Source organism: Pipra filicauda, unplaced genomic scaffold (assembly GCF_003945595.2).
Source record: "Pipra filicauda isolate LSUMZ 115617 unplaced genomic scaffold, ASM394559v2 scaffold112_size3218982_pilon, whole genome shotgun sequence".
Taxonomy (NCBI): Eukaryota; Metazoa; Chordata; class Aves; order Passeriformes; family Pipridae; genus Pipra; species Pipra filicauda.
This window is the reverse complement of record NW_024103574.1, coordinates 3,080,839-3,096,175: the sequence shown is the minus strand read 5'-3', so window position 1 is coordinate 3,096,175 and position 15,337 is coordinate 3,080,839. Positions and strand designations below refer to the sequence as shown.

At 35.6% G+C, this 15,337-nt stretch overlaps 1 long non-coding RNA gene across 1 annotated transcript in view; it reads right to left on the bottom strand.

Moving 5' to 3' along the window:
• The window catches only part of LOC120323567, a 93,613-nt gene extending 79,245 nt beyond the window's left edge, over positions 1 to 14,368 (bottom strand). Inside the window, exons 1-2 of the long non-coding RNA XR_005564146.1 lie at positions 14,291 to 14,368; positions 11,238 to 11,337 (exon numbers count right to left, since the gene is read on the bottom strand). This is a non-coding gene — a long non-coding RNA (uncharacterized LOC120323567). The remainder of the gene's footprint in view (positions 1 to 11,237; positions 11,338 to 14,290) is intronic.
• Between the last annotated feature and the right edge of the window lie 969 nt (positions 14,369 to 15,337).

Sequence of the window (15,337 nt, the reverse complement as noted above, 5' to 3'; positions counted from 1 at the left end):
AGAATTCTGCACCAACACAAGAGTGCTGTATGAACAAGGCATCACCTCTGCCCAAAGCGTTATAGAAACAACTGGGCAGATGCTGAGAGAAAGCATGGTAATCCTAATTTTCTTCACTAAACTTGATTTCCTTTTTTTTTTTCTTTAAACTTACCTTTCCTACCTCAATGGAAATGGTACTAGACAGGAAATAGGAGCAACAGGGAGAAACCTGAGTTAGATGAAACATATTTTCATTGCAACCAAGATAAAAAGCTTCAAATTGCCCAAATATCATGGAGATAAATAATAGGAAAATAAAACAAGTACTTAGTTACACTAGATTTAGCAAAACTAGAGGGAAATTAAAGCTAAAGGTGTTGCACAGGCAGAACAAGAGAAAACAAGGAAGCAAGATGATACAGTGTAGTACATGTCAGGAATTTACTGGCAAGCAGAGAACCATTTGGTCAAAATGGCAGTGGAAGTAAAATTATCCTACTACAGTCAGAGAAAAAAAGCAAGGGCAAAGCATGGTTGAAAAGCTTCTTGCTAATATCCCACAGGTGGTTCCTCCCCAAGAAGGGGAGGGGAAATCCTCAAATTCAAACCCCGCTGAGCCTCTTATTCCAAACACAGTCAATCCTGTACACAAATAAAACATAAAAATCCAAGATCTTCCAGTTTAAACGAGGGTCAAGCATCTCTTCAAGTCCTTTGAAGACTTTTATTACAGAAGTATTTAATGAACTACGATGGGATGTGATTCTCTTAGAGACTGTAATGGGAAGTCTACCCAGATATATGGTAATGAATTAATTAGGGACTTCCTTTTGGGAGAAACTGATGAATTTAATTATATATGTAAAGCTGCAAATGTTCCTGAAGAATTGACCATTTTTGTGGATTCTCTGTCATCATGCTAAATGCAGCAGTGCTGGTTCCTATTACATAAAAAGAGATAGAGCTGGTATTCATGATGGTAACTTTTTCAAATATTGGCCACTGGGAGTCAAGTTCAGTTGAGAGATTTTTGGTCTCACAAATTTCAACAATTAAGAGAAAAATTAGTTTGTGACATTTAGGCTTCGAACGAGGCTGTCTAACAGCTGGCTGAATTCAATGGATCATTTAATTCAGTTCTTAGGATCTGAAATAGATAAAAGCTCAGTGTACTCAGAAAACACTCAAACATAGTAGGCATTACTTTTGATAGCAAATTCATCAGTATGGATGATTTGGTTAAGGATTCATTAAAAGGAAATTCTAAATTGTTGGCCATCTCCTAGCAATGGGAAGGAATATATAAAGAAGCAATTTCTGATGGGTCTATGATGCAATTTATAACTGTATCATTTGACTTAAACCTCTTTACACAAAAAGAATTGATTCCAACTACTTTTACTGCCTTTTTTTTTTTTTTTAAGAGAGAATTCATTACTTCTTAAACACCACTTAAAAGATATGGGAAGGAAATCCCACATAATTTGAAGAGGCTGCTGTTAAGAGTGGGAATGATTGCATTCATAAAGTTGTTCTGATCTGACACCTGATTTCAGTAACACTCCTTTGTAAATTCAGGGATCCACCCACGCTGACATACGCCCACTGAGTTTCAAAGCTTATGTAACTTCCTAATTCAAGGACTAAAGAATGTTGGCAGTTTTCATTCCCTAGAGCATTTTTTTTCCTTTCTGATTAAAATTCAGTTCCTATGAGAAATAGAATTGTATATTATCAGACTGTTCTAGGCAGACTATGTAGCACCTTCACAGCTGAGTAAAATAACACACAAAACCAGCGTAAATTTTGAAAATCCGTCTGCATCTCTCTCTTTGTATTCAGCACTAAAACGAAATCATCACTCTCAACATTACAGTAAGTTGGACTTAAAACTGCTTCAAAACTCAGTCAGGTCTCAACCACATTAAGATCACTGGTTTTTATAACTGTAGCCTGGTCACACATGATTACAAAAAGTCCATTTAGTAGCTCACTGCAGAGACTGCCAGTCTGTCATCTGCTCCACAAAAAAATTTCCAGGCACTTAGATTACTCAAGTGGTAGATGTGTAGAGTCAGCCCTAGCCACCTACTCAGTCTCCCATCCATCCAGGGTGAATTCCCCATCCCAAGGAATTAAATACAGCCTTGAACTGACTGATTGCATGGCCTATGAGCTCTTAATCAGGACTTTCAATTAACTTGACTGTGGGAAGATTAGCACAAAATAAACATAGTTGTGATGTTCAAAGGCAGTACAATTATCCCACCAACCCTACCACTGTGACCACACTAGCAGCATTTGCCAAACACAGGCTTGGGGAGAAGAAATGAACATAAAATAAAACATAAACTCATCTTGGGGCTTCTGGCTAGGTCAGTACGTGTAAGCCAAATAGGGAACTGTCCTAACAGCATCACTCCACACTGGGATCTCACTCTGCTTTCCAAGACAAACAACACCTGATAAATCTCATTAGCAATATCGTCTAACACCTAGAGCAGATGACAAACACAGATTTTCTGCTTGTCAGGATGTACTTTTTACATGAGAAAGGGTCATTACTGTTCTGGAGTTTGTCCCATATGTTTGTCCCACATAACAGCAACAATAACCCTGACAGAGCATACAATTATAAGAAAATTCACATTACCATTCTAGCTTTCTTGTACTAACAACATTATTTAAATAAAATACTTATGAACAATTAATTGACTAACATAAATGGAATAATCTTAACTTAAAAAAGCAAGTATAATTGATCACTGATCAAAGCAAGCTGGTTACTGAGAACAGCTATTTTATCTAAAGCATTGTTACACACTCAACTCTTGCAGTGTAGACTATATATATGTTAAACCTGTGTTTTATTTGTAGACCAGAATACACAAGAATAAACACAAGACTGCCCATGAGAGGACTGTGTTGAATAGGTTAAAGCCATTGATTCATAAACTCATAAATTCATAAACTGCCATCCCTTTTGTTCATTTTTTGGGTTGGATTTTTGCTTGTTTGTTTTAATTGGAAAATTTCCAGAGCTGTATCTTTCATGCTAGGAAGACGTTTAAAGCAGATTAAAACAGTAATTTGAATGTCATAACCTTATTCGTTACTTTATTATATTAATCTTGCATCAGTGTTTCCCCATAGAAATTAGCAGCACTACATGTACACAAATGAAACAAAATCATTTGATTTCGTCAGAGTTACCACAGATCATAAGAACAGGGAGAAAACTGTGAGAAACCTCATCAATCTGATTGGGAGAGTTATACTGTTACAAAAATGTTATAAATAACAGAATGAGAAATCAGTTTCTGGGTATATTTGAGAAAGCAGGGGGTGATAAAGCTTATTTTGGAAAGCTAATTGATTTTGAATTGAGTATCACTTCTAAGCATTATTTTATGTTCTGATGATCATCAGTCTAGTAGAAATGGTTTTGTCTTTTGTTAACTCAAGTCCCCTCTCACCATGTGACTATTTCTTCATATTACTTTGCATAACGCAACAAACTTCAACATATATTTTAAGATCTGATCAAAAATTGTCTTCTGTGATTTTTTTTTTTCAAATCAAATTTCAATCAAGAAAATATCTCTTTTCTAACTCAGGCATCAGGTTATTCCAGAAAAACCTAGTATGCTTATTCTTTTCTGCTGCCCATTCTACAGTTTCTTTTAACAAAGAGATTTTGGCACATTCAGTAAGATCTGAAGCATGACTAAATTGTGGCACTAAAGAAAATCAAGTAGGCAATGCATATCACCAAACTCATGGTTGCTTGAAGACTCTAGTCAGCCCCTAAAAGTCCTATTTTATCATTAGAGCTATTTTTCCAAATACATCTGGAATTTTGAGCACTTGTCATAGTATATAGCACCTAATTTACCACCCAAATAGGCATCATTTTCCCTACCTGGTATGTTCTGGGAAGTGACACAAATCTATTTATTCTCTCTGAATGAAAACTACATTGTAGAAGCTCTCCTACTGCTGCTTTACACTTGAAGTTTGCTTAAAACAATAGTACAGCTCATTTAAAAAAAAACCAACTTAGCCCCTACAGATGTTTATGCTAAGAAATTACTCATGCTAATAAGTCAAATGTTCAAGGTTAAACACATTTGTAGTAGTAAGTTACATTAATTGACCTACAACCAGAGGTGTATCCCAGTCTAATAAACAGCACCAAAAGCATCATCATCCTGAAAAATAAGCCTATGATTCTCTTAAGAGAAATACTTCTTACTGAGCAACAGATCTTACTGTCAAAACTGCAAATTGAAGACTGAATAGGAAAAAATTGCACTGAGGTTAACGTGGAGCATCTGAGGCCTGTTCAGTGCAAAGCCAGGGCTTGCCCTGCACTGAGGAGCTGCCCTAACTACAGCCAGCAACAGCAAGCGCTGGTGTAAACTGTAAAATCTTCCTTCAGACTGGCTGATCTTGGACAGCCTGTGATTTCCCCTATGGAAAATCACGTTACCCGAGTCTCAGGCTGCAGTAGCTTTGCCTTGCTGCCGTGTGAGTTACAATGCTCCTGTGAGCTGCCCACTGACAGCTGAAATCCCAATCCAGCCTGATGCTAACTCCTTGGGTCACAATAAAAAGAACAAAATTCCCAAGCAACAGCTTTTGCCCAAAAATATTCAGAGAGATTTTTAAATCTTTAGACACAGAATGGAGGTGAACTTTCTATTACACTAAACTTTTGCTAAAATACGGCCACTTATCTCTGTGCAATACAGGGTGTAACTTCTGAAAAATCTGTCTTAGCTGGCAGGTGGGAATAAAGTTGAGTGGGAATGCATGACTTTTGGAAGAGAAAGAGCTTAGAAGCTTCCTATCCTTTTTCACTGAAAAAGCCAGCAATACCCATTACCACCTGGCAAGGCAGAAATTCATATTTCCTCCAACTTTAATGACTGTGTTGTGATCATGTGAAGTAAATAATTCTGAAACCTGAGTGGTGTAAGGCCATTCTGGATAGGGAAAGCAACCATTGCCTTGATATAATAAATGATAAAATTGCAATAAATTCCATTTAACAACTACAAAAGGTTTCCAGCTAATATCAAGGGTTAGACAGAAGAACATTTACATAAATTAAAAATAACCGTATTCATAGATACAGTTACAAATGTTATTTACATACACACTGTATGAATACTGAAGTCTGTGTAGTGCTGAGAACTGCCTTTTATATATAAAAATAATTTAAATCACCTGTTCAGGGTAAGAAGGAGAAAAATTAACAAATGTTGCTGATCTGCATTTGGAAAATTTGCTTAGCTTGACATAAATCAGAGGAGAAAATTTGGGTTAGAAGGTTTAACACTGGGTTTTTCCTTGCCTGATAACTCATGTCAGAGAGGTGGAAATGGAAGAAGAAAAAGTTTGGTTTCTAATTACTGAAAAGATTCTGGGAAAAGAATGGACGAACTTATCTATTATTTCTATGGTGTCCAGCTTCTGATGGCTAAGAGCAAAATCCCTACGGAACAGGCACGGTCCTGCAGCACGGAAACCGCGATGGCTTGGAAGGAAACTACAGCTCTTCAAAACTCACCTTGAGTCTTAAGAAATCACTTTCATCAGTACTGAGGCTGCAGGCCCTACAAACACATGAGAGGATCTATATTGGATGTACCTTCTAAAAGTGATTTTAAAAGATTTATCTAGCATATTCTAAACTCCTCTAAATGGATTCAGCTCAACCTTTTGACCACAAATGATGATTGTAAACCACATGAGGGAAACAAGAAATCTGACTGCATGTCTAGAAGAGCAAAATCAGGAATCAGTCACAACATCCCACAGAGGAAAAGTTATACTAGGTCTGAAGTGATTCTCACGAGCCAGCACTCAAAATGTGCCTTTAAAGAATAATTATTTTCTATAACTGTACAAACTACAACCATATGTATTTACATACAGAAGGAGGACTATAAATAAGAGCTTCCAATCAACACTGTGATATTCAAATCCATCTACTCTAATTTAATATGGAAATCAGATCTAAATAATCTTGATATTATTTTTTGATAACAAATATAACTTATGAAGGATATAGCACACCACATTTGGCTTCTGAGAAATTTTGCAGCCATGAATTTAGACAATCTTTACTTTTACCAGCCAAAACACACAGTTGCAATATTGGTACATGCCAGTATATTTAAATCAGTATCTGGAGTAGTTAGGACAGGATAGAAGTTTTTAATATGTAAGTCAAATATTGATACAAATTGGTTTCCCAAGATTATCTTTTGGGAGGCAGCAGATGTATAATGCTCCTGAAAATGAAATGGACTATGACAGGTATGCTAAATTCTGCTTAGACAGGGTTCAGTGGGAGCTGGCCCTCCTTTATAATTTATATTACCATTCTGTCATATTTTAATGCAAGAAACAGTGTCTCCAGTCACAGGATTTCCCCAGTTTTTAACAGCAGAGGACAAGTAGGTCCTAGTTTTTTGGGGTTTATGGCTAACAGTAAGATTTCCCTTATTTTAAGGAAAAAAACACCAACTATTTAAGCAGTAAAAGAAAAAAAATGCAGAGGAAAATACATATATACTTCTGCTTTAAAAGAAAGGAATAAAATAGTTCATGCATCTTGTATATTTTAATAGAGCATAACACAACCAAGAATGAGGCCAGCATCACACAGTTCAGAGCACATTTTGCATTCTATGTACATTTACTTTAACATGTTTGTTGGAAATGCATTCTTTAGTCTTATTAATGATTTTTTTCAGTGGCAAATATTATCTTATAGTATTTTAAGCCAATTGAGGCTAATTTGCTGTGGGTGACTCACTTGTGCCTTTTCTTTAATAAATGTCCTTCAAATCATGCAGATTTTTGGATTTTACAACAGTGTTTTAGCTGAGATTTCAGGGTCCATTTTAGGGAACATAAATTACCAAGAAATTAATTTCTAAATAACTGGGAAAAATATATTAAAAATCATCATCATTATTATTGTTGTTGTTATTATTATTGTTATTATTATTATTTTATTAAAAAGAAATATTAAACTAATTTTTTGGTGAGATAGTTTTAATAAATACTAATGGCAGTGAAATATCTCCTGCCAGTGAGCCAAGAAATCTCTAGTATTCAAATAATCTTTAGAAGATGATGCGACTGGATTTGATGAGATTAACTGCAATACTTAAGTGGCTGTTTATGAACTCTAAACTAATGAACAGGTTAAATGTATAATCACTCAAGCTCTTTGTAATAGCTGCTACAGTTATTATCTGAGCCACACCACTTTTTAGCTTTCCATAATAAATTATTGTTGCAGGATCACTCAAGATATTCCTCTAGTGTAACATTTTCTCTTGATTTATCTTTTTTTAGCTCTTTTACTCCAATAATTGCAAATGGCACTAAAAGATGACATTGTATCTTTACTCTGACATAAAACATCACACATTTTTACAACAGGAAATCAAGAACAGTTTGTACAACTAAGGGGGTCTGGGTAGCCAGACTTGAAATTGTCTGAATTACTTTGTAAAATAAAATACCAAGGCTATTAACCTCTATTTCTTTGAAAATTGTGGTCTCCAGGGGGCTATTATCTCATGGTTTTGTTCAAAAATATAATCTCTGGTGAAATTAAGTTTTAAGGAGCACAGCAATGCTGGTTCTTTCAGTTTGGAAATAATTCACATCTGTTATTAAAATACCTCACTTCGTTACTGAAAAAATTACTTTGCAAATACACAAACCACTGCAAAATACACAGCTTTTATGAAAGTTTACTTCAACTGCCTTTGTCCTTTCCTGTAACTCAATTTTTTTTCAGAGAAATATAAAGTTGTAGACATACACCATAATGGTTAAGCCACTGCAGTTTTGTCACAAGCAAAATTTTCCCTTCTGGTTCAAGTCTGAACATTTCAAAGGCTCTGAACATGATGTGATCAGCCAAGTGAGAAAGGGACATCTTAAGGGCATACAAAATTGACAGCTGCTTAGACACAATTAAGTGGCTGTATCTTTTGGATGAATGGTCAGTCCAACCACTGTAAAAATTTCTAGATCCAATCCACAGCCATTAATAAAATATTATGAACACTGCTTGGCACAGTATATTTAATTTAACATAGCAGTTACTTTGGATATTTACAGTGGATATTTACAGTGGATATTTACAGTGTATTACAGTGAGATATTTTATAGTCTCAAATTAAAATACCCACCCAGATTCCAACATTAATGGACTTGATAAAAAACACTAAACCTTTAGTAGTAAATAATGAGTTAAAAAAACATCCTTGAAAAACAAAATACTTTTCCACCAGTTTGAAGACCTAAAGTCTAGAAATGTATGACCTAGATTTTTACAGCAAGGGGTCATTTTTGAATCGAGGAAGCCTGATTTTCAGAGACTACATTATGTTTCATGATGGAATGCAAACTCTTTTACCATGTAGTAAATTCAGAATCCCAGAATGAAGCGATTCCACTGATCCCTCTCTAAAACCCTGGTCTGGTGGAGAACCCTAGTTTAAAATCAAATCTATTTACAGATGTAATTGTTTTCTTTAATTTGACAATTTGGAGCCACGCAATGCAAAAGGAAAACAAAACCAGTATCTCTCTAAGAATTGTTGCATTGTTTTGATCAGCCCACTCAACACATACTAAAAAATAAAACTTCAAACATAGAGAAACAGCTTGTCTTTTAGTCGTAACTGCTGGTCTCGATCTAATTCTGATATCAATTTCACAAGTGTTCCTCTTCTCAGGGCTTCATACAAAAATAATTTGAACATAAAAACTAAAGGCTGGTTGCCCAGTCAATACTATATTTCCCACTGCTACTGTATATAAACTGCACTTGAAATTTCATCTTTAACAATGATCACTTAATTAAATAACTTACAGGTGTTTTATGTTGTTCTGCCTTTCTGGAATTTGATGAAAGGGGTGTAGCAGTTGACAAGCACTTGAACTTAAAAGAGAACATATCTTTGATGTCAAGTGTGTCTAAAGGATTCTCAAGTAAAAGTTATATGAAAATGGGCTCACCACCACTCAATCTATTCCCAACAGTTACCTGCTGGTCTAAGTGCCTCTGCACCATTATAAAAATCTGTCAAGCATTCAAAATCAATTACCCACAGGATGTCAAATGCTGCCATGCCAGCTGTCCTTTCAGTCCATGGCAGCTCTCACTGCCCATTTCCAGTTAACACATTGAGCTCCACTGTTGTTTTTCTCAGCTGTGATTCACTGCAGAACACTGATCTGACCTCTACATACCTTAATACCTTCATATAAGGAAAGGAATATTTATACATAAAAATCGTATTATAGAAATTTGCGTAATTAAAAATATAATGAAAAATTAAAGATATTTCAGGACATATTAACATCAGGCTACAATTTTAAGGGGAGACCATTAAGTACTTAAGTTGTTCATGGGTGTTGCCTTTTTCTGTGATTGCGTGTGACACTAAAACAGAAAAGCAGGTTTCAAATAATTCTCCTGCTGTCTCTTCTACACAGCACACGGATGTCATATATTCATTTGCCATGACAGGCAATAGGAATGCATAGTACAATTATTTAAAGATGTGAGTCCAAAATGAATGGCTCCACTTCACTACAGAAGCAGCCTTCCCAATTTATATTGAGTAACATACTACCTCCAGTGCTAAAAACTCTTTTGATAGCCACAAACTTAGAGGGACAATGTGCTCAGCTAGACTCAGATAACATTTGATGTAACATTGTTCTATAAAAAAAAACATCCCACCACGAAGCCTTATTCACTTTGTGATGAGTTATTTTCATTTTACCATTATTTGTTGACATAGGGTTTTTCCCTTTTCCATGTGAACTTTCGTTATCTTTAATGGATTATTTTTGCCATAATGATTTAAGTCTTTATGAGAAATAAGGTCTTGTTCCACAAAAAGATTTTCAATGGTTTGCAGAGTTTATAGAAGAGAGTGCTATGGCCTTTCATTGAAACCAAAACTGTAATGGAAACATTTTGTTTTCCTACAATGCTTTTCAGTACAGAACTTCAGAAATCTTTTGAAAGTTTTTGATGAAAAATCAAGACTTCTGAATCGAGAGCATCTGTTCTGACACAACTCTATTGCAAGAAAACATTCAAAATGCTTTATTTTCAGTCCACTGTGGAAAAAAACACAAACAAACAAACAAAACCCAAACAAACAAACAAAACAAAAAACACAAAACAAAAAAAACAAAAACAAAACAAAACAAAACAAAAAAAAACAAACCCAAGCTGTTGTGTGGAAGAACTGACATACCCCAAAAAGCTGAAAAAGGTTTGCTAATAGTGTCAGGGACGCTTTGCAATAAAAGTGCCAGAGGAATTAAACATGAGTTATTTGTCAAAAGCATTTGTATACACATTTATTGTGCAACTCTGCTGAAGACAACAGCAAAATACCACTTTCGAAGCATGGTGCTAAGAGAGCAAACAGCAAAGCCCACTGCACAGTTTCAAAGGTACATCTAGTGACAACTGTATTCTTCTAGCATTTATCAAATTCACACTTGCTCTGCAAAATATCTACAAAATAACCCCTAGAATATTTTAAAAGACGCCAGTCTTCCCACATAGTTGCTTTTACTACTCCTTCTAAAGTTCAGTCTCTTGCCAGCAGCCATATGTAGCTGTGAAATAGAGGTTAAGTCAAATAGCACAGTGAAAAACCAATGTTGGGAATTAAGAGGAGTGTGGCCCCACGTCCTAATGAGCAGTATGATGACATTCTGTCTCTGAGGCACATGCTTTATTACAGCCATGGAAAGCTATAAAAGTATTTTACTCATGTTTCAAATCAGAGAGAAAGAGCACCAACTGGATTTTTTCAATCATTGTTATCTGAATAACAGAATCATGGAAAAATCACATCTTGCTAAATATATGTAACAACCAGCAGCACTGAAAGACGAGGGCAATCCTCCAAAAGATGGATGTTTTTTCACCTGTATCTCTTTTAAACAAATGTTAAAGCTTAATGCCCATAATTAATGTTAAGAGCATGCTCTCTAGAATAGTGTAATCAATGTTGTTCAATATTAATACTTGTCATTTCAAACAAAAAAGGAAAATAAATTCCCAAATCATCTTTACCTTTAGTTACTTGCTAGAGCCTTCTCAAAACTGTCTTAATCCTTCTGACTATAAATAGGAACCCTCTTATAAAGCCCTCTGAAATGTATTTAGCAGGTAACAACTTTACCTGTCTCCATTAGGCCTTTGAGTATGATCTCTCCAAACCAAAGACTGTCTAAACAGAATCCAAGACTTCATGCTTCACTCCTCAATGAAGTTCTCAAGTGCTACAAAACAAGAAAATGTTCATTAAATGTAGTACCATTATTGATAATAGTTTAAGAGTGATAACATCAGCAGATGAGTCATATAAATACATTTTAACAAATCAAACAGCATCATTCACTTTCTCTCCAAAACAATTTGACACTGCTGTAATAAATTGATTGTCTCTCAAATGAACATATATCAGAGTTTTCAAGGTTACAGAAGTCTGCAGTCCTGAACAGGTTTTGTGTTCATTTTAAAATACTGAAAATTTTGCCCTCGTAATTCAGAACAATGGTACTAACAGGGTAATGTTCTATTGCATAGACCTGTCCATGCTGTATATATTGAATACTTTTTAAAAGAAAAAGAAGGATGAAGTAGTCTTGGTGACAATCATTCTTGGATTGTCAGCAGACACTGGCCAGAATAAATTACTGGATGCAGTACTGTTCACGTGATCATTAGAAACTTGACACTGGAAAGATATGATGTTAATCTGGCTGAAAGTAGAATGACTTTGATATCTTTAGAATGTTTCTTCATGCTTGGAAGCCACTGCCTATAATGTCTATCTGAAGAGTGTACTGTGGGGCCAATAGCAGCAAAAAAAAAAAAAAAAAAAAAAAAAAAAGCTTTTTTTAAAGAAAATGTCCCTTCAATGACCCACCAACTTAGAAAATATCTCCATCTATCAGAATCACAATCATAACACAAACCAGTGTCTGTGAAAAAGGTCAGAAATCAAAATGAAATGCAAAATAATTCTTACAAAGGAAACCAAATTGGTTCAAATACCTAGTGCTCTACACCAAGAACATGTAATAATGGTTGAAAAACAAATCTTGGGAGTGCTTTCATGATGAAGATGGTAACAGTGAAGTTTTGAGGGGCAATGACTCTTACTTAATTGCCAACAGGAAAAACAGTTAACTGAGTTGGACCTGACCCCCTGCCTAAATAGTGGACTAAACTCAAAATGGTCAAGACATCAAGTTAATAAAATTACTATGGCTGCAACCAGACAGGCTGAGGCTTTACTTCACATCACCTTTTTTAAATATACTTCATTGGCATATCTCTGGGGAGTGAGCTAACTCTACCTTAACCAAACTAAATGGAGTTGTTGTGACAGCAAGCAAGTGCAGTTGAGGAAAGCCAACCATACAGAAAAGGGATTCTTTGTTCAGTTGACCTGTAAATGTCACCAATGACCTGTGAACTACTGAGCCCAATGTTACAGAGTATTTTTAAAACTTAGGACCAGACTAATAATTCTCCACTTCATTTACGAAAACAGAGTCTCACAAACCAGTTCTGTTTGGCTGCACTTAGTATTAAAATTCTTTGAAACTAATGCTTTCAAGGCTGGTACATTTAAACCAGGAGAATTTGCATCAACTCCTACTGGAGAATAGGATAGATTTGGCTACATGCTCAGAGGGGGTCTAACTGCCATATGACCTGCTCATAATGAATATTATTCCCCCTCATGTCCTCTTCAGCGAATGATAAGGACTGTGAGTTTGATTCACAGGTGGGCTAAGGGGAAGTCAGGAGACTCACTGGACATGCTGAGAGAAACACATAAAGATCAGTGTTAAAGGTAAGTGGCATTTTATGTCCTTTTTGTGCTGCTAGGCAGAAAAGTGGCAGCTACTGATAACCTGGTTGTGCATTTGAATGAATGATGTGAGAAAGCCATTTACTTTAGAATTGAGAGGAAAGTCACAAAGGCACGTCAGATAAATTACAACTTGGCTGCCACTGCTGAGGCACAAACTGATGCCTGATGTTTGCAGGACACCCTCTACACAAAAACTCCTTTACAACCTTTCGAAAACAGCGACAAACGTGTGAAAACACAACACACATGGGTGAGCTTTTCTGCTTTCCTAGCACTCATTTATATGAAGAAGGTTATAATTGTTTGAATCCCTTTGAACATTGGATTAGAGAGCATCTGGAGTGGTTTGTGGTGTAGCCACAGGCCCTCCAAATCTAGGAAGCCCACTCCCACATGTTGGCTATGGTAGCCGAATGTGAAGGGCTGTCTGAAGGCAGGACAGACTAATGGACCTGCTGGCTCAACAGGTAATTCTGCAGCAGTGAAATGCACTAAGTAGGAGGGAGGATACTAAGCCTATTCTTTCAGAAAAAGAGGGTATGTGTTTTCAAGCAGATATAGAACTGGTTGTTTCTGTGTTTTACACAGCACCACTGGAAAGAGGCATCGTTCACTGAGCATTGACTATGCATGAAATAATATAAGGAAGTAACTATAAGTATTTACTAATTTATTTAATATTTATCACAGTCATGCTGTGATGCTCAATTCTACTTCAACATTGTGTCTTCACATTCATGACTGAACCAACATATTAAATGGTACTTCCAGGAGGAAATAAATAAGTTGTTCCCTATGTCTTTGGTGAAAAGGTCAAAAAAAGATTTAGACTGCAGCAAACATTTAACTGAGAGATTTTGGTTCTTATTATTTTGAGGGCATTATGGACAATTAACCAGCATAACACACCAGGCTTAAAAAAGGGGAAGTGGAATCTCGATCATTTTAACTTGTTTCTAAAAATATACAGGCACTCACGAAGTGAAGATATGGATTTGATGTTTATCCAGTGCAACATCAAACCTAAAGAAATCTCATATATAAAGAGAAAATTGCATATGACATTGTACAAAGTGGTATACATTGAAATACATAAAACGGCCTATTACTAGAATGAATGTCAGAAAAATACATTTTCAGTTTTCCTCTTAAGTGATATTCCATCTACTGTGGAATAATATCCTGCTACCCATAGCTGGAAACGGTCTTTATTTTTGACCTGCATATCTCTGGGTACTAAACTAAAAAGATTTTAAATTCACCTTTTAGGCAATTGCAACATTTTTAAGTTTGGCTTTTCTAAAGAATTTTCTTAATACTATAAAAACTAAACTAAATGTTCTTACCTTGATAGACTGTACTTGTATTCCTCAAAATTGCTAGTCTGGAGATTTCATAACACTTAATATATTAAAGGCTATGATAAGCCAGACTTCAATTGAAATGTATATTTTGAAAAGACACAAGTCTGTAAGTTATTAAGCCAGAAAATCCCTAGACTGCTAATCCCTGTTACCACCTGCATTTGCAGGTTTCTAACAGAATGGTGACAGATCCCCTTCCTCTGAGACCATTTGCCAATTCTGTCAGCATTCAGTGCAGAGTAATATTATTCTCCAGATAATGCAGCTTTGTTGCTTAGCAGCAGGTTCTGCTTGTGTACCTGGCAGTTCTTGGCTAATTCAGATAGAAGAAAAAAAAACCTTGAAACCAAACCCAGAAAAAAACTCACCAGTAAGAAGATTCTACTATTATTCTCACTGGATACTGAAACAAGACTGGAAAGAGAAAAGAATATTTTCTGAGCTCTGGCTTGTACTGAAAAAAAATAATCTGACATTATGGAAGTTTTAAAAATTCACATTTTACACAAAACTTCTTTAGCAACACATTGGTTCTATAGAGCAAGAAACAAGTGGTGGTATTTATGCTTCCAGTGGGAGTGAGATACCAAGGCAAAGTTGAAAGAGTCAACACGTACTTTTTTTTTTCTTAAGTCATCATCTATGGAAAATGAAGTTCACATCCCATTGCAGAATATTCTACTAGACTTGAGATAGAGGCAGAAAGTACAAGATTCAGAGCTCCAGTTAAATATATATATAGGCTTAGTGGTACAGACAACAAACTGGATTGTGCTATGAATGGTTATTAATGAAATTTTGCCCAAATTTTTCAATGGAACCTTGGCTTACTTATTTTATCTCAAAAAAATATAGTACTTAACAATTCATTATCCTCACCTTTTATCTATGTAAGTGATAGCCACTTCTGCAGACACTTTCCTACATTGTTCAGCGTGAGCCACACCAGCACCCTTTGTGATACTGTGACAAAGATGGTATCACAAATCTCACACACTGTTGTAAATACTAGATTTAAGTTTCTCTTTA